We start from the raw sequence: 26,449 nt of genomic DNA on the forward strand, positions 1-26,449 counted from the left end.
GGAACCCTTCAGTCCACAGGCTGATGGTCTATCCACTGAGCCAAACCAGCTATGGCAAGAGTTAAATTTTTAGATATGTTAACTATGAATCCAAATTTGGCATTCCCAAGTACAATAGACTACTACTTTCAACAATGTGATATGTTCCAGTCAATATAATTCTAAAGACAAAAATTATTCCACTGACATATTGAATAACTTGTTAAAATTTATCTTAAAGTGCCCAAAGAATAACAAATAATACATAGAAAAATCCATAAAAACAGATGAGAGAATGACATCAGCAAAAATGGCAGAATATTGTCCTCTGAAAATTCTCTTTTCCATAAAAGTGATAAGAAAATTGGGAAAAAATTTTCAAAAATATTTTTTCATAACTTTAAAAATTAATCAAATGTTTGCAAGAACCTAGTGAGCATTTCTTCAAGACCTATGTGGCATTTTGACTTGCCATCCCTTGCCCTCCTGCTCACATTTGGGTTAAAAATCAGTCTCCTGGAAGACAGCAGAGGGAAGCTGGAGCTCTTTCAAAGCCATATCCCAGAGAATTGTCATTACTGACCTGGGTAATGCCTCCTTGGAAAACCCCACTTGAAAATCTGTCTTCTGTATTTGACCTGACTTGAAGTGTACCCAGCAAAGAAAAAAGAAATTCCCCCCAATCCTTTTCTCTTAGGGGTGTTTGTCAACAGAAATTCAGAAAATTTGTGGTAGTGAACAACAGTTAGAACAAATAATAAACTAACTAAGATGTTTCAAAGGAAAATATGAGGAATGAGATGTCCATAGGGGCTTTGAAAATCTCCAACATATTCCTGGGAAACTAGAAGTCTGTGTACGTGTGTAGAGCTGTGCATATGTCCAGGGCTGAATGCGTGCTCAGGAAGCTCCCACTTCTGGCTGATCTGGATGCTCTGTGCAGGCAGGAAGCAAAGACTGAGGCAGAGTTGCAAACTGTCTAGCTGAGTGTTGAAGGCATGTCACAATGTGAACACAGACCAACTAGACATTCTAGAGATTAAAAGCTACAATAAATGAAATTCATTAGAGGAGCTAAACATCACATTTGAGCAGGAAGAAGAATAAATCATCAAATTTGAAGATAAGTCATTTAAAATTATCCAGTCTAAGTAACAGACAAAAAGAAAAAAGAAATGAACCAGAGCCTCAGATACCTATGGGACATCATCAAACATACTAACATATGCATATGAAATGTCCCAAAAGTAAAGGAGAGAAAGAGGCAGAAAAATATTTGAAAAAAATAATGTCCCCAAACTTTCAAATTTAATAAAAAAGTTATATATTCAACAAATTCTAAGTCAAATAAATGCAATGAGATTCAAACCTAGACACATCATAGCCAACACTCAAAAGACAAAGACAGACTCTTGAAAGCACTGAGACAGAGAAGCAACTCATCATGTCCAAGGTATCCTCAATAAAATTAACAGCCAATTTCTCATCAGAAACTTTGAAGGCCAAAAAGGCAGTAGGATAACATTTTCAATGTGCTGCAAGAAAAAACAACAACTATCAAACAAGAATTCTTTATCCAGTAAGCCTACCCTTCAAGAATGAAGTAGAAATTAAACACATTGGCAGATAAACAATAATTGAGAGAATTCAACACCAGCAGACATGACTTACAAGAAATACTAAACTGAATCCTTCAGGCTGAAATGAAGGATACTACAAAGCAACTCAAAACCACATAAAAAAAAAACAATGCTGGTAAAGGAAACTATATAAATAACTATGAAAGACAATATAAATGTATTTTTGTTGGTGATGCATCATTTCTCCTATCTGATTTAAAGACAACTGAATAAAGTAATGATTATAAATTTGTGTTAATGGATTCCCAAGGGGGTGGGAAATGCAGCTACACAGGATTAAAATTATTTTATAATACTGAAATTAAATTGGCATTAATCCAAACTAGATTGTTATAAATTATGATGTATGTAAGATAATTCAAAAATACATAATAAAAAATGACAAGGGATTTAAGATGGTACACAAGAAAATATTTAACACAAAAGTAGGCCATAATGGAGGAAGAAATGAAAGCAAGAAATGTAGAAAAATAAAAAGTAAAACAATCTCTGCTTTTAATTGGAATTTTTAATCCATTTAATTTAGTGTAATTACTGATATGGTAGGATTTATATCAAAAGAAAGCTGGAGTAACTGTACTAATATCAGACAATGTAGATTTTAAGACAAAAAATGGTTGCTAGAGACAAAGCAGAATCTACACTAATAAAAGAGAAACATGCAAATTGGTGTCACTCTGCTACACCCACCAGCCAATCAGAGCAACTATGCAAATTAACCCAACAAAGATGGTGGTTAATTTGCATACGCAGGCACAGAGTGAAGACTGAAGGCTCTGGCCAGACTGAAGACTGAAGACTAAAGACCAAAGAGGCTTGGCTTCTCCACTAAGTGGAGAAGCCAAGCCTCGCTGCAGCCTGACCAAAGGCCTGGATCCCGGGTGCCGGAGGAAAACTGGTGCCAGCAGCCAGGGGAAGGAATCTTCGTGCAATGGGCTTCTAGTATTTTATAATGATAAATAGTCAATCCAACCAGAAAATATATAAAATTATAAAAAATTATAATAAATGAAAATATAAGAAATTATAAACATATATAAACTTAATCCAAACATCTAAAGCAAAAACTGATAAAAATGAAGGAAGAAAGAGACAATTCAAAAATAACAGTTAAAGCTTTCCACCATCTGCGGATACAACCAGAAGTCTGCAACCTAGAAGACAGCCCTCACCCAACCATGCTGGCACCCTGATCTTGGGTTCCCAACCTCCAGAACTATTGTGAACTAAAGGCCAATAAAGATTATGAGTTTAAGGTGGATAATGATATAAATGAGTACTAATTATCTTTAAGAATAATCAGTTTCGGGCTGGTACAGAGGATGAATTGTACATTGCTGAAGCAGAGGCAATGAGTTATGAAAGCAGTCCAATTAAAGTAACACTGGTAACTTTGAAAACGTCTGTCCTTGGTGGCTTCAAATAATACCACTGTGGTCTCACGGTCAAAATGTGGTTCGGGGCCTGTGCATATTAGTGGACAGCACTTAGTAGCTATAGAAGAAGATGCAGAGCCAGAAGATAAAGAGGAGGATGTGAAACTCCTAATTATATCTGGGAAGCATTCTGCCCTGAAAGTTGTAGCAAGTTTCACACAAAAAAAGTAAAACTTGCTGTTACTGAAGATGTTGATGCAGATGAAGGTGATGACAAAGATATGATGATTTTTATGATGAAAAAGCTGAACAAAAAGCTAAATTAAAGAAATCTACATGAGATGCTCTAGCCAAAAAATGCACAAAAATTAAATCAGAATGGAAGACTCAAAACCATCAACATCAAGATCAAAAGTTCATGAATCATTTTTTTTTTTTAAAGGATCTCTTACCATTTGCAACAGCATGGAGGGATCTGGAGAGTATTATGCTAAGCAAAATAAGCCAGTCAGAGAAAGATAAGTATCACATGATCTCACTCATATGTGGATCTAGTGAACAAAATAAACTGATGAACAAAAAAGATCCAGAAACATTGAACCATGGAACAGACTGATAAATTTCAGAGGGAAGAGGGAAGGAGGGGGAGAGGGAGGGTGATGTGGGAGGTGAGAGATTAACCAACCAAGGAATTTATATACACATATGCATAGCCAAGGACACAGACAATAGTGTGGTAAAGGCTTGGGAGGGGCAGGTGTGCAGGGTGGAGGGGGTCAATGGGAAAAAAATGAAAACAGAAAAACAAAGGGGACATCTGAAATACTTTCAACAAGAAAGATTAATTTTTAAAAAACAGGAAAAACTCCTAAAACACCAAAAGAAACTCATTCTGTAGAAGACATTAAAGCAAAAATGCAAGCAAATATTTTAAAAGTGGTTCTCTTTTCAAAGTGGAAGCCAAGTTCATCAATTATGTGAAAAATTGCTTCTGAAGAATGAGCAGACGGCTAGTCAATCTCTGGCAGTGGGGGAAGACTCTTTAAAAAGAATACTTTGGCCCTGACCAGATGGCTCAGTTGGTTGGAGCATCATCCCATAAACCAAAATGTTACGGGTTCAATTCCCAGTCAGGGCACCTACAGGAGGCAACCTATCCAGGTTTCTCTCTCACATCGATGTTCTCTCTCTCTCTCTCTCTCTCTCTCTCTCTCTCAAATTAATTTAAAAAACATATCCTCTGGGGAGGGTTAAAAAATTAGTTTAAAAAGTTTGTCAAAATTTCCTATCTTATTTTGTTTTAGTTCTGTAACAGTTGATGTCTGGCTGCCCTTTTTGCAATGCAAGAGTGAGGACTTTCCCTACCATGTCTAATAAAAGTTGCCAAGGTTCCATTGCCAAGAATGTTCCATCCAAAATATGTTTAGTTTTTAAAGATGGAACTCCACCCTCTGCTTGGTTTTAGGTATGTATGGAATTTTATGATAGGACACAGTAGTAGTGGCGGTCAGACAAATGGAAATGGTGGGAAGACAAAATTATTCATGTGAAATAAACTCAATATTTTAATAAAGTTAAAATAATAATAATGATTGGAGACTTCAATGTCCCACTGTCAATAATGTATACAACAACTGGACAAAAGGAACAGAAAAATTTGAACACAATAAACATACTAGACCTAACAGATCACAATACACATCAAGAGCAGCATATACTTCCCAGGTATCAGCATAAACAAAATGTTAGGACATAAAGCAAATCTCAATAAATTTAAAAGGATTCAACTCATACAAAGAATATTCTCTGGTCACAATGAAGTGAAATACGTAATACCTATAACTTCATTTGCTATTTAATATACCTGCAGACACTGTGAGGTAGAGAACTAACATCTCAGGTTCACCATGTTAGTCCGATCTGGAGCCTCTGTTCATGGTCCTCTGTTCCTGGAATGCCCCCCTTGATTCTTCTGCAAATTTAAAGTCTATCCATCTATATTAGTTTGGATATAGGTTAGCTACTCTAATGGGGAAACCCAAAATGACGATGGCTTAACCAAGACATTAGTTTATTTCTCCTATGTATAAAATTCTCAGGTGCCATGACAACTCTGATGAGGTTGACAGAGGTTTAGGCTCCTTCTCTCCCATCTGCCATATTTAAACAACACAGCTCCCGGCTATTTTATCTGTATCCCACCCAGTAAGACAGACAAAAAGGAATAAGGGATGGGCATCCTTCTTGCTGTATGGCACAATCTAAAAGCTACACACACACTTCTGCTTAAAACCCCTTGTACAGAATTTGGTTTCATGGCTATACATAGAGACAAGAGGCCTGAGAAGTGTAGCCTTCAGCTAGGCAGCTAAATTCTATTCCTGTCTTAAAAGGGAAGAACAAACATTGGGGGAACTATCAGTCTCAGCCATACCATCCCTCAAGTCTCCACTCAAGTTCCATGACCTCTAAGGAATTCAAGACGACTCAAGCTTTCCTACTTTTCCAAAATTACTTTACCTACAATCAGTTAACAAGTCACTTTGAAAGGCAGTTACTATCCCCCAGCTGGCATGTCTCAGTGCTTGAGAGTTGACCTATAAACGAGGGTGTCATGGTTCAATTCCCAGTCAGGGCACATGCCCTGGTTGTGGGGCTCAGCGCTGGTATGGGGCATACAGGAGGCAGCCAATCAATGGTTCTCTCTCATCATTGATGTTTCTCTCTGTTTCTTTCTCTCTCTTCTCTCTCTCTCTCTCTCTCTCTCTCTCTCTCTCTCTCTCTCTCTCTCTCTCTTTCTCTCCCCGCCTCTCTCCCTTCCTCTCTGAAATCAATAAGAAATACATTAAAGAAAAAAAAAGCCAGTTATTCTGTTTTATGTATGTCCCGTCGTCTGTTCCTCCATTTATATTATAAGTTCTTTGAACATAGAATCTATACCCTATGCTACGTTTGACTCACTTCTTTGTTTCTATGGTGTCTGGCACTGCGTTTGAAATTTACTGGGTTTTCTTTACTACTAGTTGATGATTAAAATAAAGCAGGCAAAAATACCTGAATAACCCAAAATTACATTAACATTTCAATAAATATGCTCTGAAAAATATTCAAAATATGATTGTTGAAACCCAGGAGTAAATTGATAAGTTGTAGTTCCTTCTAAATACTGCTAAATCATTTATAAGGCTTTGAATAGAGTTAGATAACCTATTACTTATATCAGTGTAGCTACTTAAAAAAAAAAAAACAACTAAGGTTAAAATTATAACTGATTCACTTTATTCACAGCTGATTAATTATAACACTTGATCAAAATTAAGCAGTTGATGTGAAACTTCAAAAGAAATTATTGATTCTTCTCATGAGCAACAGCCAATTAAAACAGTATGGTGCAAGACTGCTCTAGTTCTTAGTATTCTAATTTTGGATATTTTCTCTTCATTTTTTTAAACAAAGAACATTAAAAAAAGACTTCAAATTAGCTCTTGGCTTTTCCTATTCAATATCAACCACTTACCAAGTGCCAATCATTTTGCTGAACCTTCTTTTAAAAAGACTTTTGCCAGTGGCACTGCAAATGAAAGGAGATGATGAGATAATCACAGCAAAATCTCACTCCGGTGTGCTGCCTTTTCTTCCCTGATGAAAACCCCATGAGACATTGTTATGTGGGAAAAGCACACGATGATTCCAATACCAGAAACAGTTTCTTGTCACACAAACAAATATGAGAGCACAAATAAGATGTGGATTTTGAATAAAAGAAGTTTAGGGTATTAAGATTGTCATAGGTCAGTGATGGCGAGCCTATGACACGCGTGTCAGAGGTGACACGCGAACTCATTTTTTTGGTTGATTTTTCTTTGTTAAATGGCATTTAAATATATAAAATAAATATCAAAAATATAAATCTTTGTTTTACTATGGTTGAAAATATCAAAAAATTTCTATATGTGACACTGCACCAGAGTTAAGTTAGGGTTTTTCAAAATGCTGACACGCCGAGCTCAAAAGGTTCGCCATCACTGTCATAGGTCTTGAATTTCAGATATCCTACTGGCAGTTTTACTTTTTTGGGGCAGGGGGGATTGAAATTTAGACTTTATAAATAGCAGGGTTCCAAGATGGCTCTCCTAAGACATGGTAACCATGTCTTTAAAATATCTCCTATATTAAGTGAGTATTCATTATTATTTTAGATAAAAAGTAAATGCACACGCTATCAGAATTAGCTCACACATTGAAGGCTCTTGAAGTCTCCATATAATTCATTTCATTTTCCATTCTCAGTAACTGAGTACTTTTACCATAGCTGACCAGAGTCCAAACTATCACTGCATGTTTTTCAATTATTATGATAATAGTATTCTAGTATTGAAAGAAAATAATTCACCCATTAATATGTCACCCAGTGATAACTGTTTTAATATTTGAATTCTCTCCCAGCCTTTATACACATTTTTCCATAGCTGCAATTTTAGTAAAAACATAATTTTATGTTCTGTTATCTTCACTTAAAATTAAAATAGGATTTGTAACATTTTCATGTTGATATATAATCATCAGCATTATAATTTTAATGAATGCATATATTCCACTTAATTAACACAATATACTTAACCATCTATCTATTCCAGAGACATTTTGAAAATCTGTCACCAAGCTGAAGACTTGCAGTTTTAAAAATTCAGGCCCAGGTTGCAGGCTCGATCCCCATGGGAGAGTCGGAGGTGTGGGGGAGAGGGGATGCATCCAGGAGGTAGCTGATCAATGATTCTCTCTCATCACTGATGTTTCTCTCTCTCTCCCTCTCCCTTCCTCCCTCTGAAGTCGATAAAAAACATATTAAAAAAAAAAAAAAAAGACTGGTAGGAGGACAGAGAGGTGGAATGGGCTGGTCCAACACCCACATGCGATGGTTTGTAATTAGGAGGGATATCTTGGCTTTGCGGGTTCCCCTGAGGAGCAAGGGACTCCAATTCCACCCCTCAGCCCAGGATTCCATTGCCAGGAAGAGGAGTCCCCATAACTTGTGGCTGTAAAAACCAATAGGGACTGTGGTTAAATGAGATAAAGGCTGTTGGAGTCCCAAGCAGTTCCTCTTAAAGGGCCCACATATGGACTTACTTGAACTCACTCCCTCTGAGCTCTAGCAGCTGGAAATAAACCAGGGCTAATGGGAAGGAAATAAATTGTTGGGCATCAGGGTAAGAGCTGGGGGGCCGCTTTTTGCCAAATAAAAAAATGCTAGCAGAGGCCATGGTTCCTTTGCTGAGCCATCCCCACCCCCTTCAGAGCTGGCAAGCAGGAGCCATATCTGAGTCTCCATCAACCTGGCTCACTCTGTTTGCCCTACCCTGATAATTCCCCAAGACCTCACCCCACCCAAGTCATTTCCACTGGCTTTTCCATACAACTGCCATCACTTGCTTCATGATTCGGACATTCCTAAAATCTCAAACAAGCAGCATCTAGCCTCTGTGTAGCCTGCACTTCTTGCTAAGTGGTCCAAGGTCCAGCACTAGTGGCAGCCGCCTTTGTTCACAGCCTGGCCTATCCTGGGCACCTCCAAGCCCAACACAAGTATCAGCCATCTGAAGATTACTCTGTAGCTCCTGCCAGGTGGTCCCAGTCAGGATATAGGTAGTGGCTGACTTTGCACTTCCCAGATGGCCCCAGAGCCAGTAAATCCAGTGGACATTCTTCAGATCATGTTGGATTACAATCCTACCACCCCTAGGAGTGACTCAGGGGCCGTCCCAGTGAGCACCAAAGCCCCAGTGAAGCAAGTCCTGCTCTGTAGGATCAACTCCTGCACCGTAGCTCCTCTATTGTAGTCCCAGCTGGTCCTCACAGTTGATTGGCCTGGGGGTCAATCCCTCCTAGTGAAGCCAACAGCAGTCAATGTTCAACTACAACAGGACAGTACACATAGCCCCCACAGGGACGCACCTGAGGCACCCAACACAGGTGACTGGAGAGGCTGTGCCACTGGGCCCTTAGGACACCTACTACACAAGGCCACTCTATCAAGTACAGGAGACACAGCAGCTCTGACTAATATATAGAAACAAACACAGGAAAGCAGCCAAATGTGGAGATAAAGAAACATGTGCCAAGTAAAAGAGCAGAAGAAATCTCCAGAAAAAGAAGTAAATGAAATAGAGGCAAGCAAAACACCAAATACAGAGTTCAAAACAATAGTTATAATGATGCTCAAGGAACTTAGTGAGAACATCAACAGCATGAAAAAGGACACAAGAACCATAAAAAAACAGTCAGAAATGAAGAATACACCAATTGAAATGAAGAATAATTTACAGGGAATCAAAAGTGGAATAGAGGATGCTGAGAATCAAATTAGTGATTTAGAATGTGAGGAAGCAAAACATCCATCATGACAACAAAAAGAGAAAAAAAATAATAAAAAAATATGAAGATAGTGTAAGGAGACTCTGGGACAATTTCAAGTATACCAATAGTCACATCATAGGGGTGCCCGAAGGAAAAGAGAAAGAGCAAGAAATTGAAAACCTCTGTGAAAAATGGCAGCCCTGGCAGGTGTGGCTCAGTTGTGTCAACCCTCCCAGTTTGTAGTAGCTTATTATGGCAGCCCCAGAAAGCTAATCCACAGTGCTTGTTAAAAATGCTGGTTCCTAAACTCCAAAGCATACCTAAAATCAGAATCTCTGGGCATGGAACCCAGCAATCAACCTTTACAAAGCACTCCAGATTATTCTGATATGCTTAAAAGCTTCTACATAACCTATGTCAAATGTTAAACTCTAACACCAGATTAGAATTTTCTAAGAGAAATTAGTTGACCAAGATTATAGAGATTAATTTTCAATAGAAATATAGGTTTATACCTCCAAGGAAATGAAATAACTAAAACATCTATAAAGCTACTTATAATGCAAGATACTTTCACATACTTTACTGTATTGAGTCCTCAGAATAACCATGATGTCATTAAGGCGAATATTTATAGTAGCGCCGTTTTCTAAATATAGAAACTAAGGTTCAGAACCATTTCCAACTTGCTGGGCATCATACATCCAATAAGGTACTGAGCTAAAACTCCCAGCCGGGTTTGGGTACATATGTGCTTAATAAATGTTTGCTGGGTGTTAAAAGTTAAAGCTAATTTGCCCTAACCAGTTTGGCTCAGTGGATAGACCGTCAGCCTGTGGACTCAAGGGTCCCAGGTTCAATTCTGGTCAAGGGCATGTACCTTGGTTGTGGGCACATCCCCAGCAGGGAGTGTGCAGGAGGCAGCTAATCGATGTTTCTAACTCTCTATCCCTCTCCCTTCCTCTCTGTAAAAAAATCAATAAAATATATATTTTTTAAAAAGTTAAAGCTAATCAATGGGAAAGATTAGGGGATGGGCTCAGAGAATGGCATGATGGTTCTATATAACTGGGCTGTTTAGGAGCAGGGTACTAGGCAGGGTAGTGCTGTGGTTCCAGCTCCATGGAGCAGGAAGTAGGGCTGAAGGAAAGAACAAGGCAGGAGTTCTGCCTCAGTGGGAAAATGATGGGCTGCTTAGAGAACTGGAATAGCAATTCGTTTCTGACACCTAGTGAAAACACAGAAACAGGCAAAGCTCCCCTTGCCACCAACTGAGGGCAGGTAGACACTACCAAGGCATAATGGGAACAGTGGGCAGATCCAAAAGGAGCTGTGCAAACTCACTCCTCCTCACACTCACAAGGCTATATTCAGGATATGCTTAATAGGCATGAAGAGACTTGCAGACCTAATTTTATGTGTGTTTGGGAGTTAATCAAGAACCACTAACAAAAAGAATGTTAGTGGCATTTATATTATTTAACTTCAAGGCTACTGACATTTCAGAAAAGCCATGATTGTCACCTTGAGCCTTACATAAAAGCTAGGGAAAACAAAGGAACACAACTTCACTAAACAAGGATTTCAAAGAAGAATGCTTTTAACTACAGTAATAGCTTATGGATGTGTGTTTCACTCCTTTTAAATACTGAATTTTTACTGTGGAAACATAATCCATTCTTAACATCATGTAAATAATGAGAAAGTATAATATGACACTTTTACTTTAGAAACATTATTCTATTGATTAGAAATGTTAATAGAAATGGAAGGGGTGGGGGTGCATACACGGAAATTCTCTGAAAGTGAGAATGAAAATGCACTGCCTGCTGTATGCCTCAAATTCTCCAAATAATTATTGGTAGGGCCCATTGCCATCTTGTTGTATAAACATAAATGAGCCCAAGATAACACCCAAAGCTCAAAGAGTAATGACAAAGGTGGAAGAGATGGTCTAGTCAGGCATGAAATTGATTTTATAATAACAAATATCTGTTGCCTTCTATGTGCTAAGTAAATAATTCAGAAGCAGGGGGTAAAGATAATAAAAACAAAATCATTAACTGCTTCTACTAAATCAAACAGAGAAAGAAACTCATTGTCATGTTGACCCTGAAACCTGTTTAATGGCTAATTAAAGCAATTATTTTCATCATGACACGGCCCTTAATCATAGGTACCTTCAAAGTTATAGAAGAGTTTGGCTGGTAACCTTGTTGGGAGCAGGTTTTCCACTATCCCCCCAAAAAAATTTACATGGAAAATAGGAGACAGGAGAGGAGGGCAATAGGACATGAACTCAGTGCTGAGGTCTGCAACCAAATCATAGACCGCACAATCTAACCTTTGAAGACAGGTTTAAGATGACATAATCTAACTCTTCAGTTTGGGTTTGTTTTTTATTTTAAAGAGGGTTAAGTTAGCTAACTGCAGATAGTGGAAGTTTATGGCCAACTTTAAAAAGTCACTTTGAATGTCATTATGTCATTTATGTTCTCACAGCTCAGTTTAGTTGATTAGAGTATAATTCTATGGAAAGCGGAATTTCTGGTTCAATGCCCAGATGTGTCAGTTAGCTTTAGTAGGCCCCTTAGCCCCAAAACTGACCATTTTTTTACTGAGATATTTTCAAACATGAGACTTTTATCCAAAAATAATCACACACAAAAATAGATATAGGGGAAAATATTATAAATTCCAGGAATAACTCAAGGAAAAGTTCTAAGCAAGTACATTAATGGTGTTTGTCTATATCCAAGAACACATATGAAGTAAACATAGTGTTTTGTGTGTATGTGTGTCTTCCTAGCACCCTATTCTCCTACTCTTCTCTGTATCCCAATGTAGTTCCCAGGAACACTGCCTTAGTCCTAAATGACTCAACTTCTTGGTATCAGCTGGTTGATTAAGAGGTTGGCACCTTTTGAAAATGGAACCAAACAGAAATCCTTGCCTGGGATTTTTGAAATTGAATTCAGAGAATATCTGTAAGTCTGTCTTACAGATATATTTTTTCAAATTTTATTTTATTGTTTAAAGTATTACAAATAGTAGTAAGAGATATTGATGGAAGCAGTCAGACTCAGAATTTAGAAGCTGCTGGTGGCCCTGGTTTGCCCCTCTGTGGGGGAAACCTGGCTTTAGTGAGAGACAAGGCCTGTGCACTGGGACAGAAGGCCTGGCAGCATTTGATCGGATCCCCCAGCTCAGCTCCAGCTTTCCCCTATTGTTCTATATTTTAATCTTTTTTAAATTCCAAGTACTGCATTATTCCTTTGTGTTTACCTGGACACTTCTGAGTTCCGTGTTGTCTGTCTGTCACCTGCAACCCAAATAATATATACACACCCACTGAAAGTCAATAAATCAAAAAAGAGAATGTCATTTTCAGTTCTGGCACTGAATCCATGTATCGGTCTGAATAGGTTGTGCTGCAGTAACAAACACCAATCTCAGTAGTTTAAATAACAATGGTTTAGTTCTAACTGACCATACTTCTTGTTTGGTCAGGGCAGTTCTGATTTATGCTTCCTCTCCCAGCTAAATTATTAACAGAGACTCCTCTAAACCTCAAAAGTGATATGGTTTGAATGAAAAATTATATGGTCACACTACTTATTTCTCACTTAGGCTACCTATATATCACATGAGTCCAAGACTGATAGAATGATCACTATCTGGAATATTGCCCATCAACATAGTATAGGAAAAAGAGAGTTCTAGTGCCTTAAACTAGCAATTAATTGCTCCAGACTAGAAGCATCACCTAGAAGCACCATGTCTCCTCACAAATTCCTGAGCAGAGCTTGGCACAGCCCTGCCTTATCACAAAGGGGCCAGTCAGGACCATCCTACAAAACACTAGTAACTCAAATTTTTGGTGAACAATGCTAACGACTTCCAAACTCCAACTCTCTCTTATTGTACATCAGTTTTCCTGTTTGCAAATCTACAGTTCTCACTCATTTTTCTAATGAAATATTAGGTGGGTCCTTAGGTTAGATTAGGTCATGATTACTTTTCTTAATTTGTCTTTTTGACAACCTGTATTATTTCACTTGACATTCATTGGTTACCTGATTACTTAACATAGTGCTAACCCTTGAAGGATACACAATGAATAAAAAATGACCCCTGTCCCCCAAAACTTAAGCCACTTTTTAGTATTCTTTAGACTATCTTTTACTTTGGTCTACCAGTAATTTACAAAATGATTTCTTTAAGAACTTCCAGAGCTAATATCCCTAAGGTATGGCTCACTCACCTGGTAAGACCTACTAACAAAAATCTCCCTACAAATGTAATATCACGTATTCGCCTAATTTAATTTTAACTGTCTAACTTATATTCTTTTGCATTGAAAACTCTGTTCTTAATTAAATAAGCAAAATAGAGAAAATCCTAATATAAAACACTTGCAATATACCTTACATAGAACTTACTTTTCCATTATAGCTACTAGAACTCCCTCCGCAATCCAGAATTTTAATCTATTATGAGTGAAGCACTTGGATCGTAACTTTCCCTGATATGACTAAAGATAAAATTGCTTCACGATGTTCCTATTCCTGTTGCCCCAAATATCAATAGGAATTGGGGAGGAGGAATTCATATACTTGTTGCCAGAGATGCAAAAACAGAAAATGTGGATTTAGCACCAGAACTTGAACTTATAGTGCATTTTCTTGCAGAATATTCTATAAAGTGCTGAGGTGTTACATTATTAGTGCTGTATATCAGTAACATTATGAGTGAAATGAACTTTTATGGACCCGTCTAGAGATCTCACTACCATTTACCGGCAGAAATATGTTTAAAATTCCAAGCAATTAAGTAATACATTAGCTTTCAGAATACTATTTCAAAAGTTGGTTTATCTGAATGCTGTAAGAACTAGGTGAGGATAATTGAGTTAAATGTCCAACTAAATCCTTTGCTTTCAATTCAGTTACCCTTTATCATGACTACGTTATATACTTTCAACATCCTGGCAAACCATCATTCAACTGACATGCACTAAGCACCACCTATGTACAAAAGACTATTCTAGGTGCTAGTGATATGTTAGTGAGCAATAAAGATAGCTTGGTATCATCTCTGATCCCTTATGCAGAGGACCCTAAAATCATATTCATCAGAATGCCCTTCCCAGGTTAGAGTCATCCAATGAGAAGTACCCACATGGGATTTGGACATCTCTGTTGGCAGTTGCAGGCCAATTCACAGACAAAAGGCTGGTTCTTCTGCATCCCTAAGATCAGCAATGGCAATTCCCACTGGGACTGGGAGATTTTCTGTGACAGTGTCCGTGCAGGCTCCTACAAGGCAGCTGTACCCAACCACATGCTTCCATTACCTTCCATGGCGGAGAAAGTCTCTAATTCCTTCTATGAAAGTCTCCCTCTTTGGAATTCCTAAATGACTTCTGTTGTCCCAACCAAAACTGACTGAGAGATCAAAGCCAACACAGCCCCTGCCTTAACATGCTTACATTCTCATGGAGAAGACATTAAGTAACTGTTTACACATAATTATGTGACTGTCAGTGGTGTGCACAAGCCAGCTCCTGCCAGTTGTCAGAGCTCTTTGCTAAATTTTCCAGCTGGTCATTAGATATATTCAATATTAAAAATTAAATTATATAAACTTTTAATTAATTATATTAAATACTAAAATAATACTTTATGTTCATTATTTCCTAATTCATTTTCTATTTTTTATGCTTCTGAAATTATTTAAATATATATTTACATCTTTATGGTGGCAATTTCATTTAGTGGTTTGCTATTATGCTTCTCTGCTCAATTCTATATTCAATGACATCACCTTGGTAGCTTGTTATCACTGTGCTAGAAGTATGTATACCACTGAAATCAGCAAGCACTACAAATCAGGGCATCGCCCAGCCAATAGAGAGAGTAGTAAAATATTTACCAAAACATTACTAATAATTGAGATAATTACCAGAAATATAAGTAAATATTAGCATAGAACAGGGAGACTCCACCATAACCATGGATTTCAAGGAAACATCCCAAAGAAGTGACACCTGAGTTGAGCACTGGCAGTTGGTTAGGTATAGGAGTGGGGAAGAGCACTCCAGGGAAAGAAGAAGCATATGAACTCGATGAGAGAGTAAGCTCTTGGTCCTGAAAAAGAACTGAAAATCTGATGGGATAGAATATAGAGAGAGAGGGTATGTTAGTTAGCCCATTCTGTTCAAATTTCCTTTTCTGACAGTCACCTTACAGTACTGTTATTTGCACATTTCTCTTTTCTGTCACTCAAAAGACAATTCAGTTGAAGACAAAGTCCATGTTGTCTCTATCTTCCCATTGCCAGGTGCCTACCCCAGCTCCTTACAAGGCCTGAGCATATTTGTAAATAAGTGAATCCTTACAACACTAAGCCCAGTAAACATCAATAGTCAAATCTCCAGAAAGAAGATAAAATTCACAATTCAACTTTTTAATTAAACTAAATAAAAATAATATGTTTCAAGCCAAGGAGACCATTTAATGTGTATCAGCAGTAACTATAAGTTAGAAGAATCAAAACTGAAGTAATAATTTGAACATATTCAACATTAAAAGATAATTGTATTAGTCTGCTAGAGATGCCAGAACAAAATAGCTTAGATGGGGTGCAACCACAGAAATTGATTTCTCATAGTTCTGGAGGCTGGAAAGTCTAAGAACAAAGTTGAGGGTGCCATCAAGATAGGTTGCATTTTGAGGCCTCTTTTCTTGGCTTGTAGGCAACTGCCTTTTTGCTGTATGTTCACATGACCTCTTTTTTATGTGCATATGAAGAACGGAGAGATCTCTAGCATCTACTCCTCTTTTATAAGGATGCCAAACTTGTCTGTTAGATGAAGATCTCATCCTCATGGCCTTATTTAATCTTAATCAATTCCTTAAGGGTCCTCTTTCCAATATAATCACATGGAAGGTTAGGGCTTCAATGTGGAAGTATTGGGGTGGGTGGGGGAGACACAATTTAGCAAAATGGTTTAATATGAAAACATAAAACAGTTATTTGGTTCAAGAATACAAAGAAATCCTTCCCAAAATTACATCAATAATCATGACAGTCATTACTGGATATAGATATAAGACATCCTCTATTACACAAAACTGAAATATGCAAACTTGAAATGATATAATTTAGTTACATCATTTATATTGTATGTACTACATCTTGCATACTATATGTAACAACATAAAAATTTAAAGTAATGCAACCCTACACACACAGACACATACACGCGTGTGTACGTGCGTGCACACACACTTTAAAACCATCCATGAATCACATTCCTTCAAAGCTGGCAATTGAGCTTCTTTGCTACTCTGTAAGGCAGCAGCACTTTTGCTGGTCTGCAGAAATATCAGAAATAAAAGATGCCATGAACCACACTCAACTTTAGAACCTGGGAACATTCCTGAATGATTTTGTGACTATTGTACTGCTATTTTAATGTTTAGTGCTATTATGATTTACAATTGTTTTTACCTCCCATAACAATATCCCAAAATGCACTGAATGGTGATGCTGTTAACTGTGCCCCAAAATAAAAATCCATGGAGTGAAATTAGCTGTGATAAAAGGCTTTGAAAAGGGTCAAGGTTTTATAGTGTATTTATTCATGTGTTATTTTTATGTAATTTGATATACATAAAAAGTATATTTAAAAGCAAAATTACACTACAATTGGAGCAGATTTATGAAGTCTGGGAACACATTTCCCTGCGTTCAATTTATTACAATAGGAAAATTAGTGTTGAATTATGTGAGTTTTGAAAAATGCAAAGTCTTTATGAACCTATTTCTCACATAAAATGTGACTGCCTCATGCATACAACTGTGAAACATGGACATCTTGTTATGCCAAAGACAGGGTGGGGGAGTACATCTCTGTGATTACTTATTTAAATAATCTATAAGAGAAAAACTGTGTCCATTTCCTTGAAGTAGCACCAGGACAGAATTGACTAAATAACATAGGGAATACTAAACTCAAAGGAAAGTTGTCTTTCGCTCTAGCTGAGCTCCCTTTCTAAAGTCATTTCACATGTGAGACACACCCCCATCCAGAATCATTAATGTACAATTTTGCTGGGAAGCACAAGGATAAGCAAGATGATCAGATGTCCTTTGCAGTCTGATAAATGTAGGTAATTGTTGGCAGTTCAGAATTTAGCTGTGTTAGATTTTATCTTTTCCTTGAGCCTAGCCCCTCTCCTCTAATCAGCTGCCTTAGCCACTCAAGAGAATTATCTGATAAACCTTGTTGGTATCTGGCTCCAGGCACACAATCCCTTCTCCCAGCAAGATTTATCAGAATGCAACCAAGGGCAACCAGACTATATCCTGAGATCAAGGGTGGGAGCCCAGAAGTACCTGCTTATCTATCTCAAAGCCTGATTTTTTTTCCCCCACTCAACTCATCCCTTATAAGCCCATTCCTTTGGGCTCATTCACGGCCTACATACCAAGAATCCCATTTCATATCTATTCCTTCCTATGAAGAAGGTTCTCACATGTTAATTGCAAAAGTAAGCAATCCGCCCGCCTCAGGGACAATGTGCTCCATTCCACACACACTCGCACACAATTATTGATGTTTCAGCCTAACAAAATTTCTCACCCTAACAGGAACCACCTTGCAAATGTTATAACATCACACTTACAAAAATCAGTCTCATTATAAATTTTATAAAACAGTTTATATTAGCATGAAGAAAATTAAAAGATGAAATCTAATAGTTGAGTTTATTATCATACTGAAGGCAACCACATGGTAGTACATGGCAGGGTGCCTTGACAAAGCCTGATAGATTTTTAGTAACATAAAAAGTATTCATGTGGTCAGAAGAACAGATTTTCTCCTTTTCCACTGAGAAAAGGCAGAAAGGAAAATACTTAAGTGAAATCAGAGGAGGTTTAGTTAAATTTAAAGATTTAGAAATTGTTATATAGGATTAGGTGAAGAAATCTAAAATAGTCTTTCCTGTTGATGTGTAAGAAGAAAGAGTCCTCTCTATTGGGAATGCTTAGAAAATGTAACTCAGGGTAGCCAGAATGATAATTCCTTTGAGGCAGTTACCATATTTATTTGGTTCACTTTTGATTTATCTGAGCTTGCAACATATGTGGCATACAGGCTTTTATGTTCAATAAGTATTAGATGAATGAATGAATGAATGAATGCCTAATCAAAATCTAAAGACAAATATATTATTTATAGTGTTTTCATTTTAGCCAATTCTTATCACTATTGTGAGAGAGAGAAAAAGAGAAAGTGAGAGAGATCTTTGAAATATCAAGTGATGTGACTACAGTTAAACAGGAGATAGTAACAGATGGAAAACTTGTTTTCCCATCCCTACGTGCTATCTGTTAATATAAAAACATTCAAACCTGTAAAGAATGTTTGTGAGTTTATTTGAGACAAACTGTCAACAATAACCGGGAAGCAGAATCTCAATGGATTGGGATAATACTCTGGAGAATGGCAGTTTTTCACCTTGTTTTATACATTACAATCAAAAGAGGAGAAGTAAGTGGGTTACATGAAATCCACTGGTGATAGATTAGGAGGGCTGGAGAAAGCAAAGTGGGGGGGGAGCCTCTGAGATTGGATAAAAAGTTAAATGATAGATACATACTTCTTTTACATATGTGGGTGCAGAATAGTTAACAGTCAACAATTAACATAATAACAGTAACATATAAGGAATTGATGGTCTCTGTCCTGGTGCCCAGGCACATTTGGTTGGGGAGGGGGGAGTTACAAGTTACTGACATTTCATAGGCATGTGATCTTAGAGGCAAAAAGACAATAGGCTCAGTTAAGGTAAAAATTAACCTTGTCAGGAAAAATAATGGCCTAGGGCATGACTATGCACCATAACTGCTTTTAGTTAAAGTTTTAATTTCAGACCATCCTTTGTGGTTACTTTAGGTCTTTACGTTTGCAACACTGCTATGCAGGCCTTCTCTGAGCTTGTCAGGTTAGCATGTGGCCCCTTTCATCCACATATCAATTAAAGAACCATGGAATTCTGTCCAAGGAAGAAGCATTAACTTACATTTTCCCCAGAAGATGATGAATCAACATATGAGCCCCCTGATACCCAATAATTGACAGTAATTTCAGACCAACCAAACTACAACACCCTGTGTCCACTACAGGCCAAGAATTACAGTGGTGATCTTACATACATGGTTATTATTTAAACATCTGGATTACTCTGTGAGTTAGGGATTGTTATCTCCATTTCAGAGATAAAGAAAAGGCCACAGATCAGTTAAGCAAACTGCCTAACATTCTTCAGTTAGCACAGATTTGAAGCCAAATATTTTCATTCTATTGCAGTTCTCCTTCTACTATATCTTGAGAAACCATGAAATTTATTGAACAATTAAATGAGGTAAACATCCATTTCATCCTCCAAACGAGGACACTTTTTGAGGGATGCAAAACTATGACAACAAGCAAAAACTGGCTCTGTTCTGGGCAAAGCCAGATGACGGTCACCCTGGTCCTGTCCCTTGTTCCCTCCTCCATCAGAAAATGTCTGCAAGTTCACCATAATCCTAAATCACACCGTCATAAAGCTTTACTGCTTTCTGGATCCGCCCATGTGTAGTTCTATCTGTAGTTCTTAATATTCCTAAGTAGGAATTTTCACTTTGCTACTATAAAAATAACTGGAGTGTTTCGGGGATTCTAAGTGAATCAGAGTCAATAGTGCTGTAGAATATTAATTAAATTAGGACTGCTTAAAGAAAGTCAATTTCTATTCAAAATTTTCAAGGAACACTAAACCCTTTTTCTGCTTAAGGTGATCTCAACTGTGTTTTGCAGGGGGACTGAGAGAGGGGTGGAAATAGGTTAGATGCTAAGACCCCAATTTCCTGCACCGTACCACAATGTCATTCTATATTTATTTAATGGCTTTATACTGGGAATTTGAAAAGAGGAGGTTATTAGCTAGGTAACTTCTCAGTAACTGGTAGAAAATGTCAATTCCTACTTATTATTGCTTAATTAGAACTTTTTTAAAGGTATTTTCAAATTTCAGCATTTTGAAATGTCAACTTGTAACACTTGCAAATAATTTTTTAAAAGCTGTGAAACTAAGCCTTATATCTTTGCCTTTTAGAAATAACCCATGGCGACCCTAGCTTCCTTTGGAGAACATCTAACCCTCTCGTCTTGCCAGAGTTCACTCTCTTGCACTGTAAAATAAAGCTGGAAAAGAGGCTTGAATTGGACTTACGCAGATTTAAGCTCAGAGTCGAACAGTCTATTTTCTGTTTTCAGCCATCCATGATCAGCTTCACACTTAATAGACAGGACATCTTTTTCTTTTTTTTTCTTTTTTATAAAGACTTTTTTTAAAATATATTTTATTGATTTTTTACAGAGAGGAAGAGAGAGGGATAGAGAGTTAGGAACATCAATGAGAGAGAAACATCGATCAGCTGCCTCCTGCACACTCCCCACTGGGGATGTGCCCACAACCAAGGTACATGCCCTTGACTGGAATCGAACCTGGGACCCTTGAGTCTGCAGAGCGACGCTCTATCCGCTGAGCCAAACCGGTCAGGGCAGGACATCTTTTTCTTATGATTTTTTAAATTTTCTTTTTTAGAGAGAGAGGAAGGAAGTAGGAGAGAGAGAAACCTCAATGTGAGAGCAGAACATGGACCAGCTGCCTCCTGCACACCCGCCACTGGAGATCAAGCTTGCAACCCAAGTATATGCCTTGACCAAGAATCAAATCGGCAACCTTTCAATGCACCAGACCAACCCCACCAACTGAGCCACACCGGTCAGGGCTAGATAGGGCAACTTTCAGGAGAGACCAGATTGTTTATTATTGTTCTATACTGAAAACAGAAGTAATCTAATTTACTGCAATCCATATGCTGTGTGAATTGCCCCCCATATGTAGATAAGCCAGGACCAGTCAAAACACTCGCATAGAAATCTGAGGGTTTTCTGCAGCTAGGGAGAAGTTGGCACTTTGTTGTACAGCCTTTGGAGCACCTTTCAGTGAAAGTTAGTTTAAAATGGTTGTGTAAACAAAGCACATTTCCTTCCATGATCTTTATTCTGGAGACCTCACTTATGACCTCACTTCCACACTTCTGCCAATATTTACACAGTCCAGGGAGCCATAATGATATCTGTCTGAATGTGGAAGATAGATTCTTTACTAGTAAAAACTGCATTATCTGAGATGAAACAAACAAAAATTTTCATTGGTATAGGTTTATGTTCCAGGTATATTGTCCAGCCAACTGTACCCGATCTGACCATCCGTATAAAGCTACTAACACCCCAACATTTTCATACAGCCAGGGGTAGGGAGGAGCATCACCTACCCTGGCTGGCTCCTCTCCCTGTGAGGTGGGTCAGGAGTGGCTCTCATTCCTCAGAAGACGATGCTCCATCCTGAGCCCAGATATATGGCTGACACCACTGTGAATTCCTTACCCCTCACCAATTAGGAGCCCATGGTCAAAGAAGCTGTTTTTCCCACTAGGAATATGTTAATCAAGACATTGTAAATCAGAATGAAATATCCAGACCTGGACCTCAGTGCCTGCTTCAGTTCTTGTCCAAATCTGTGTGTGTGTTTTTTTGTAAGCCAACAGTCCAGGTAATAAATATCTGAATATTGGTTCCTGCCATTGATAATCTATATCAAATCTTTTGTGTTTCACTAAATACTTAAAAACTATCTATCATAGGTGTTAAAAAAATATTAATTTTCTGAAAGTTTGTTCATAGTTTTTAAATAATTTTTCCACCTGAAATATATATACTCATGGTTTTATATCTTAAGGAGAAAGTTAGGGCTGAGAGGTATACTCAAGCAGATCAATATTTTATATCAAGATCTAGTATTATCTAATTATAATAAATACTACAAGATCAATTTATTTCCTATTAATTATATTAATGTGGCTGTTTATATAAATTTTCCTGTCCTCTGCAAAAGTTAAGTCACCTGTAGAGTACAGGCCAGGAGTCCTTGAATTCTCATATGGACAAGGGATAGAACCCAGAGAGTGCATTCATTTGAATAGAAAAAAAAAATGCATCTTTATTTTCTCGACCTCTAATGGAAATTTAACATTTCCTTCAACTTTGAATGTTGGCAACATATCATCACAGTATTAAGTCAATTCTGTTACTGGGTTACCGATAGAATTAACATATATTTTTTCATATCACATTAAGTTATAACAGCTGTCTTGCAACACCAATTATATTCATCATTACTTCAAAATCATGGTACTTAAGACATCTCCCCCATACCAGATTTTTTTGTTCAATTTTGAAAACAGTGTTTTAATATAAATCATTTCTTTCATAATCATATGTATTGTATTTTATGCATTTAAAAACATTATTCTGAGAAGTCATTCATAGGCTTCTACAGTCCAACAAAGAGGTCCAAGATATATAACAGATCAAAATCAGTGCTAGGCACTCATATTTAATAAAATTAATAAATACAGGGACATCACACGAAATTAAAAAGCTTGCTATACTCAAGTGCTTTAATAAACAATACTGTATATCATATTCCCTGTTTTGAATTAACTGTGGATTTCAATTCTCATTAGTTCTAGTTCTTTAAGAGGCTGAAAAGAACACACCCTCCCAGTTGTCTGGCAAATGCAATAGTACAGCAGTCAGGTGGGCTGAGTGAGGATTAGTTACTGCTATGGTAAACCCCAGATGGGCCAATGGGTACACAACTGACCATGATGCTTATGAAGACAATCCACAGAAAATATTTCTCTTATTATTTTTTTGCTGCCTGATTTTTCATTTCATTAATATTAAAAGAATAGTTTTTAATTAATATTAAAAGTATGGTTATGAACCAAATCAGTGGCCGGCAAACTGCGGCTCACGAGCCACATGCGGCTCTTTGGCCCCTTGAGTGTGGCTCTTCCACAAAATACCGACTTCTGTGCATGGGCCACGAAGTTTCAATCGCACTGTACATGCGCGCCCACCCGTGGTATTTTGTGGAAGAGCCACACTCAAGGGACCAAAGAGCCGCATGTGACTCGCGAGCCGCATTTTGCCGACCACTGGTATAAGGGAACAATTACATTCTAAGTTTTATCATAAATTCCTTGACTTTTTCCCAAGAAAGCACATGCTGTCCTCAGACTCATAAGACACAGAGGGCAGAAATATCCACCTAGAGACTCTTCATGGTTTCAGACTTACCCAGATGCTTAAACACCTCTGTCTAACTGTTTAACCAAAAAGTCTCGACCAGGACAAAACAAAAGATACTCAAACAGATATTAAAACTTTGCCCTAACAGTTTTTTTGAAACAGGCCTGGTTCAGTGGTTGAGCATCAACCTATGGACCAGGAGGTCACAGTTTGATTTCGGGTCAGGGCAAATGCTAGGGTTCCAGGCTCAATTCCCAGTTTGGGGCATGCAGGAGGCAATCAATCAATGATTCTCTCTCATCATTGATGTTCCTATCTCTCTCTCCCTCTCCATTCCTCTCTGAAAACAATATAAATACATTTTAAAAAATAAAAAGTAAACAGAAAGTATTTGCTTATATTGACCCTATTCTTTTAATATTTTTTCACCTGCTACTTTTTTTGTCCTACCTTCATTTCAGTAGAGATAAATAGTCAATGGTCCTTCTCAGTGTCCTGGGGATGAAGGTATCTAGTTGTGATGTTGTTGACATCGTACTTTTAAAACATTCCTGAGTGATAGCTGGTAGTTCACCACTCTGATGGCCTTCATTCTTTCCAGATAAACACCATAAGAGATAACTCTTCTCACTGTCATGGTAATGTACATTTACTTCTAAAACGGTTAGAGGACTCCCATCTACCTTTTTCAACACAGTTGATCATTATCTGTTTCTTCTAAGAAAAACTTGGTTCCAGTGACCTGTGAACTTGCTGTAAATCCCTAACACTTCCACCAGACCTATCTGAGGTGAAATAGTCTAGGACACACAATACCTTTATTTTCATATTGCAATATAAAGCAAGCAAATAAAACCAGCAGGGACCGTTTTCCCCACAGATCCACAGTCTCTCTATATATGGTGTCCCCCCAAAAAATGTATACACTCTTAACAGCTGATAGGTCAATCTTTCTTTTAAGATTTAACCCATTGGAATTAATAATTATTCTAAGTGTGTATGCAATTTGGGGGACATCCTGTATTTCTATCTTCACACCACTCACCAAGCTTTAAAGAATGACATTTTTAAAGACCCTAAAGTGAAACTATTTCAATCTTCAGACTTCGTAGATAAAAAAAAGTTAGACCAACACAGACTGATTCATGCAAAATCATTCAGCTGCCAGAGCTGAAGAAAACACATTTCCTGTGGTTTTTCTTCATTTCACCACAGCATCTTCTCACCCTCAACTTAGAATCTCTGCTTTCTTGTATTCATGGACATTTAATATTGAAAAAAAAACTATTATTAGGGATATTTGCTAAAATTTTTTAAAAAGCAGTGTATAATCTATTTATATTTTATTCACAGCTCCATATCCCCTTTTGCAACTGGCACTTTCATATATCTTATTTTAGCCCAACAATTTGAAGCCTAACATTACTTACAAATGCATACCTAAAAAAAAGTCCTACTTTGAAGTGTTTATATTAGCTTTCCAACTACTAAACAAAGAATCAATCCCTGTTGTCATTTATTAAAATTTATTTTTACTTACTAATGAATTTTTATGAAATTAAATATAAAATTTTTAGGCTACAACTCAGACATTTTGAAAGCACAGTGGGGCCTTGATTTACGAGTGTCCCGACTAACGAGTTTTTCGAGATAGGAGCCGTCCGTCTCTCAGCTGATTTTTTGCTATGAGTTGCGAGCTACAATTCGGGTTACGAGCCAGCTTCAGATACCCCACGGCTAGTTGGCGCAGCGAATGTCACAGAATGCCACAACATCAGCCCAGCATCATGTGTCTCACTCGTTCACTTTTTGATTTGACATACGAGTAATTTGAGTTACGAGCTCCGTCATGGAATGAATTAAACTTGTAAGTCAAGGCCCCACTGTAATTGATTTTTTAAATTGAACAATCTTTCAAAAAAGTGTTTAAATATATGAATTCCTGTACCTATGAATAAATCCCATTTGTTTTTTAGCAGAAATCTAGGAAGTCACCCTCTGTAAAGTGGATTAAAATGAGTAAATGAATTAACCTATGAGAGAATTCACCCAATGGAAAAAAAAATATTTTACAAGCAATTCAAAATGGAATCCTAGAAAAACAGTGACCAAATTATTTAAAAAGGACATCAAAGAATATTCAATATAGTAGTAGTATTGAACACTTTGCTTCATTTTTTTGGTTGTAATAACAAAAGAGATTATAAATGAAAGGCTTATATTCTTGACTCATTTTGTTTATCTATAAAATTAGGATGGAAACAATACAGTCACCACCCAAGTAATGACACCACCAAGAAAACAATATTTTATGGAAAAATATTGCTACATAATCAAAACAAGGTTTAACATAGCTGTTAGTTTAAACTTCATATTGTAATATAAAATTTTTGGAAGTATTGAATCTCTCTTTGTCTATAGCTACTCTATGATAGGAAAACTAATCGATGGTTACTTTTTTCCCCTAATTAAACAATTGCAGGTTGAAAAGGGAGAAGATAGATAGAAAATCTGAAATTAAATAATCAAAGTTAAATGTTTGTAAAGACCTAAGATAGAAAAAAAAAAAAAAAAAAAAACTAAAGGAACATATGTTTGAGTAGTGGCTTTCAATGTTAAAAAAAAAAAAAAAAACACAAAAAAAAACCCCACCTGTTTTTATAGTTAAGTTAGAAAATCTTTAAAAAATGCAAAGTATTTTCCCTGGCTCTTAAAATATAGAAGAACCTTTACTTGTACATACCACACCACTATTGGATTTCTCTAGATTGTATATCGAATCAGTCCTAAGTCTTATCATTCTTACATCCTATGATTTTTTGAATCTATCCCATTGCTCTTCCCAGAGCCTCTCTCTATGTGTTCCCATGTCCTCTGTC

At 37.2% G+C, this 26,449-nt stretch overlaps 1 protein-coding gene and 1 pseudogene across 1 annotated transcript in view; one reads left to right on the forward strand and one right to left on the reverse strand.

Annotated features, from left to right (window-relative positions):
* Positions 1–26,449, reverse strand: part of HS6ST3 (heparan sulfate 6-O-sulfotransferase 3) — a 706,262-nt gene that overhangs the window by 514,430 nt on the left and 165,383 nt on the right. The gene's annotated exons all lie outside the window — the stretch shown is intronic.
* Positions 2,846–4,041, forward strand: LOC118651636 (annotated as a pseudogene).

The sequence above is a fragment of the Myotis myotis genome, unplaced genomic scaffold, assembly GCF_014108235.1.
Source record: "Myotis myotis isolate mMyoMyo1 unplaced genomic scaffold, mMyoMyo1.p scaffold_m19_p_3, whole genome shotgun sequence".
Classification (NCBI taxonomy): domain Eukaryota; kingdom Metazoa; phylum Chordata; class Mammalia; order Chiroptera; family Vespertilionidae; genus Myotis; species Myotis myotis.